General features: G+C 38.6%; 1 protein-coding gene across 1 annotated transcript in view; it reads right to left on the reverse strand.

The window, feature by feature from the left end:
* The window catches only part of LOC149803847 (uncharacterized), a 156,014-nt gene extending 153,083 nt beyond the window's left edge, over nt 1–2,931 (reverse strand). The window contains exon 1 of the mRNA XM_089953664.1: nt 2,783–2,931. The gene's annotated coding sequence lies outside the window, so the exon portion shown is untranslated. The remainder of the gene's footprint in view (nt 1–2,782) is intronic.
* Nucleotides 2,932–6,000: the final 3,069 nt, after the last annotated feature.

Genomic DNA, 6,000 nt, shown 5'->3' on the forward strand with positions numbered 1-6,000 from the left:
TGTTTAGCACCGATAATAAGATCTGATAACGAGATGGGGATAATGTAAGCCCCTGTTATCATAAGCAACAGAAAATTTAGGTTGTCTATATTTATATTTTTTAAAAGGGAGAAAATAGCTCCTGCGACGTATCGTGCGACGTGTTAATTCTGAGACGTATTCTGAGACTGTCATGAGACGTATAGTGAGACGTACTTATCATGAGATCCAGGTATCTGTGAATCTACGTGCTATGCACAGAGTGAGGACCGAAAGAGGCAAGACCGACGGAAGTCGAAGGAACAGCTACAGTGGAAGTGGAGTGAACGAAGAAACAGGTTATGCAATTGTACAAGGCATTGACTTCGATTGTTCACTCGATCATATGATGAACTAATTCTATCAGTAAACAGATCAGCTAGTTTATTAAAATCTATTTGTTTTTTTTGTGTAATTCGGTGAAAGTTTATTTCTAAAGGCAGAGCATATTCCTGATGTAATGAATTCTCACAGTTGTTTTTTGTAATTGATTAATTTGTTTGTTTACATGTACGGAGACTCGTGTTGGTTTGTTCTATATATCTGCTCAGATCTCTATCTATTCCACCAATAAGTTTCACCACTTATATTTATACTTACTCGAACCGGGCAATAATATCGAGAGCGGTCAACCTCTAGATAACGAGAACTGAATTAAGCGGACACCTTGAAAGAAAGTACAATCCGCCAACCCACACCTCTTGCAAGAAGAGGGGACTTTGTGTAAGGTTTCTACAAAGTGCACCGTGGGTAGCGTGAACACCCGCTTACAGACAGACAGACAGACAGGCAGGCAAGATAACAAGAAACAAACAACACGGTGAAATTACAAACAAAACCATACTGAAAATAATTAACTCGAGGAAACATTGTCAAGTCTTAAGTATGTTCTTGCAGTCTAAATAGGTGAATTTTAAGAGGACTCGTGGGCCCTGGTAAAATCGTTGTCCGTAGAACATGGATTTGATAGCGGCAATAATGAAAACGAGCGCCAGAAGTATACACGTCAGTGAAGTCAGACAGCGGTTGGAGTGTCAGATCCGAGCACTTTGGCTCATCGCCTTATGTTTATATGCTATAGTTCAGTCATGAAAGAGATATAGATATCACGAACACTGAAAAAAGGACTTTTTATAAACGCTTTTTTGGTGGTCCAGCTGATTGGGTGTTGAATACTGAAACGTGCAGTGGTTGCTCAAACTTAAAGGTTGACGATTGCAAATAAAATTGAATTAAATTTGTGAAACGCGGTCAAGTCTTTTCAAATCGTTTAAAAGGAAATGGAGAATGGGATATAACTGGAATCTTTTTTCCCTTTCCAGGCTGACTACTCTTTTAATAAACGGATGCATGTACGGAGGATATATGATGCCAATTCAAAGGTAATATCAAAGTATGGAAGAGGAAGGCGTGATATATTTATTGTATGAATAAGCGATGTCTACCAAAACAGTCGATGTATGCCGTTAGCTGCCATTCTACCCACCACGGCTGTTTACGAAAAAAGGATGTTCTTAATGGGTCGAATCAATTTTTTTCTCATTCGGAACTTAGGAAATGGTTCGAATAGATTGCGGTTGTTTTGTGTTTGTTTCTTTTTTTCCTTGCAAACAAATTTGCAGCGAACAATTTGTATGATTTTCTTTAAATTATTGCTCCGACATAAATTTGAGACATATTTTTGTAGAGCATAAATGGTCGAGGTAGACTGAAGTAATCGAGAGACATATATTTTACTTGTTTTACTAGTTACCGGGAAGGGGGGGGGCGAGTGGCCTAAAGCGCTCACCGTTACGGATCACTGCCATCTCACCTTTCTCTGTGTGGGTTCGAGTCTCGGGCTCGGCCAATGTGGGTGCGTGAGAAAGCTTGCCAGTAACTTATTAACTTATGGTGGGTCGGTTGTTCTTTCCGGGTGCTTTCCCGGGTTCTTCCTCCACCATTTATACTGGTTGTCATGTATAGCTTATCTTGTGCTGAAAATGGCGTTAAACCCTACAACAACAACAATAACTAGTTACTCGTGTATAATGGTCGTTATTGTATAGTACATATATGACAGGTAAGGTGTAAGCAACGATACGACCCCCTGTGGATGATATTGGCTTGCAGACACCTGCGAATGTATGCCATAGCTGCCTTTCAAACCACCTCGGCTACTTAATAAACAAAGATTAGTCAAGAAGTTGCAAATGGATGGAACTATTTTTTTCATTCATAAGTTTCTTGGTGAATTCTACAGTCAATCAGTGAGTATAAAATAGCAGAGATGTCCGTAATAGATTGCTGTGTCTTTTATGCAGAGATATTACGGGTGAACAAATAGAAAGCCTTTTTTTTTTTGGTAAATTACTACCATCTCGCAGAAATATCTAAGGTAGTCCAAATGATTGTGCCATATAAACTAAACGTGTTTCCGACTACAGTTCTAAATATGGATATACGTTGTCAGAATACGCAACAAATGCGTGCTGTATGAAAGAATGGCTACATGTCTTGAAATATCAGACTTAAAATAATGATCCACGCATGAATAAACCAAGGGTGAAGTCATTTTGGAATTGTATCATCAATGGACTAGCAGAGAGAGAGAGAGAGAGAGAGAGAGAGAGAGAGATGGTGTCTGCGTCCAGACATGTATCACAAATAACGAACAACTGTCAAAAATTAAGTGCCATAACATAAAACTAACGTGGAGTGTGTCGAATTGCAGGGCCATCTGCCTAAAAATATCAAATTATTTTATCTATCATACTGTACTCACCTCCGGCAGAAGAAAGGCTTGAGTTCAAAAGAAATTACTATGTTGGCCCATTAGATTATTCCGGGTGTGTTCGTCTAGAGCGGTCTCCGTGCATGCGTCCCGCCCTTGCTCACAACCATACCGCGGGACTTGATTGAAAATGTGTTCAATGTGATTAGTGAGCGCCGAACCGTAACACCGTAGCAGTGTAAGAGTTCTATACTGCTCAAAGAAGAAAGTGATCCTCCCTACAGTAATGCATTGCTACTAATTTAAGCAGCGTAAATCCGTGCGGTTTCTGAAAATGACCACTAATTATATGAAACATCCGTGGGGGGTTTCATTTCGTTATTTTCAATGCTACCACTTAACAACAAAATTAAGTCAACAACCAAAGACATAATTTTGAACAACGACATGGAAAGCAATGTGAACCCACCACATTGTATTCCCATTTAGAGTCGGCACAATCAGCTGATGAACAGGGTACGAAACATTTATCTTCACGAATTTAGGATTATAATGGGGGGGGGGGTACTCTTCCGGGATGCTACTGGAGGCTACGTGGAGAGTTTAAATTTGTATAAATAAACATGACATTGTTATCGAAGGCAAGTAGAAATTACAATTTGTCCCAACGTCACTTTTGAATTTTATTTTCACAATGAGAAAGATGTGGAGATACTACACTCTTTGCATGTTCACATGTTTATCAGAGAAAAGTTTAGGCCCACAGATCGGACAGAAATGCTAGCTACACAACTACACATTGCATGTTTGAGTACGACTGAAGTAACAAAATTGCAAACTTCAAACCACCTATAACCAGCCTGGGTCTTTAAGTACGTATATTTGTTCGAAACAGATGCATTTGTTTATTTTCTCATCTCTCTAAGATGTGAAGACATACGAAAAAACTACGTTATTTGTAAGTTTAGTTTGGGGTTTAAAGGGTCGGGGTGGGAGTAGACGCCATCTTATATGAGCATTACATTTTTACACGCAATAATTCGTAATCAATGAAATATAAATGCACAAGTACAACTATTAATGGGTTTTTAGGCACGAGAACTTCAAAATTAAGTTTAAACAGATACGTACATACATATATGACCTCTAACAGGATCGGATCAGGAGGGATTTCCGGAGATCCTGTCCCAGCTACAAAAAAAGAACAAAAAAAAAAAAAAAAAAAAAAAAAAAAAATTAAACACAACTGTACAGTGACTTGTCATTTGAAATGTGATCATCGTCTTATTCTTGCGCACGTTTATTGGGTATTATGCACAGACTGAGTAAATAAACAAATGGAATTTTACTTCCAAGAAAGTTAGGGCCATCTGATGTTTTGGAACCCCACCCCACCCCATCCCCAACACTTGACCTTATCATGCTCTGTCTATGGTCTGAGAGAGGACGATATTCGGAGTAGTACTTGTCGTCTGAGTAAAACAATGTATTTCCAGAGCTAATGTTTAGATATAAACGTTTGAGGTTTCGTCAGTTATTCTGCTGATCATTTATTGTTGATATCCTACTTATTTCATTTGTGGCTGAACGCTCCGGTGGCCTAGCGGTTAGAGCGTCCGCCTCGGATGCGGGAGGTCGTGGGTTCGATCCCCGGCCGAGTCATGCCAAAGACTTACAAAAATGGTACTAACAGCTGCCTCGCTTCGCACGCAGCATTAAGAGGTTAGTGTTTAGGACTGGTCGGCCTGGTGTCAGGATAATGTGTCTGGGTGGGTCATCATGCTACATGTCTGCGGCATGATGCCCCAGTGCTAGACATCACTATAAACTGTCACACTTAAGACATCGTAGCGATATGACTAGAACACTGTTAAAGCTACGTTAAAATTCCAAATCACACACACACACATACACACACACATCCTTTGTGGCTGAGTAAAATGTATGTATGTATGTATGTGTGAAGTGTCGAATTTTGAATTGCAGCGAACTTTAAAGTTGAGTGGATTGAGCATTAAAATCTTATCGCATTTAAGCCAGAAAAGTCTCTGTGAAGGGTCACTTCGACCTTTCTTCGTTTATATCCCCCATGTCAGTGTAAACTTCAAAGGGACAGAATTCCAACTCATTGAAATTGACTGGGATATCTTAACACGGTCCTTAGAAAGTAAATGTTTGAGTTACCAACCCATACCGCTTGGTATGAACCTATGTCCACTTGAGCAGCAGAGAGGGTGAACAGACCATAGAATTCCGACAAAACAAATAAAACAAACAAATAAAATCATCTCGTAGAAGGGTCAAGATTTTACAAATGCACTTTTCCTTGAGATGTTTTATTTCTGTAATGGACGATTGTACTAATAAAACCTCAGTTCGAAATAGTAGCTGAAAAAATAAAGTACTCTACGTGTTTATTTATTTCTTGTTTATTTGTTTGACGACCAACGTTGGTAGGTACCCTCTCTGCTGCTATTAATTTACCACCATACCAAGTTTGATGAATATTTTTCAATGCGTTCTCGCTGTCGTTTTTCCTCATCTGTTTCATCTTCATCTGAATCTTCGGAATTTGTTCTATGTTTCAAGTAATATTCAAGTTCTGATGGTGGTTTTTCTATTTTGGGATTTATGTTCTTTCTGTGTTTATAATATATCATCAAACTTCGATATCGATCTCCACCGCAATTTTTGCAAATCTGATATAATCCTCATGGCGTTGTTTTCAACACAACTTCGTGGACCAGCATGAAGGTTTTTCTTTATAAGATAATTATGTTTCTTGCAATATTCTCCACGGCATTTTTTATTACATTTATCTGTTGTTCCTTGACGTAACCACGCACAGTTGTTCATTATCTATTTAATTAAATTTAATTTTATCATCACCCCTGTTACCCAAATATTTTATCAATACCCACACGATATCTTGTTCTTGGATCATGTAAATTTATTGTTATAAATCCATGCGGAGTAGCTTGCGCTCGTGAGAAGAAATTTTTGAATTTAATTATATCCATGTCACCACCACACCAGGTTTGATGAATATTTCGCAACGTGTGTGTGTCTACGCCATTAAACACAACTAAAATGTTGCAGTTGTCTCTGATCACCTTCGGAATTTGTGTATATCGTTGAGTAACATAGATCACGTCTGTATTTTTGTGTCTACCTCGGGAAAATATTCTGGCTGGATTTGATTGTTTATCTAGCATCACATCGTCGTATACAACTAAATTATTAATAAATCCGTCTATGGAATCTACAGA

Source organism: Sinohyriopsis cumingii, chromosome 3 (genome assembly GCF_028554795.1).
Source record: "Sinohyriopsis cumingii isolate HCF-2022 chromosome 3, ASM2855479v2, whole genome shotgun sequence".
NCBI classification, from domain to species: Eukaryota; Metazoa; Mollusca; class Bivalvia; order Unionida; family Unionidae; genus Sinohyriopsis; species Sinohyriopsis cumingii.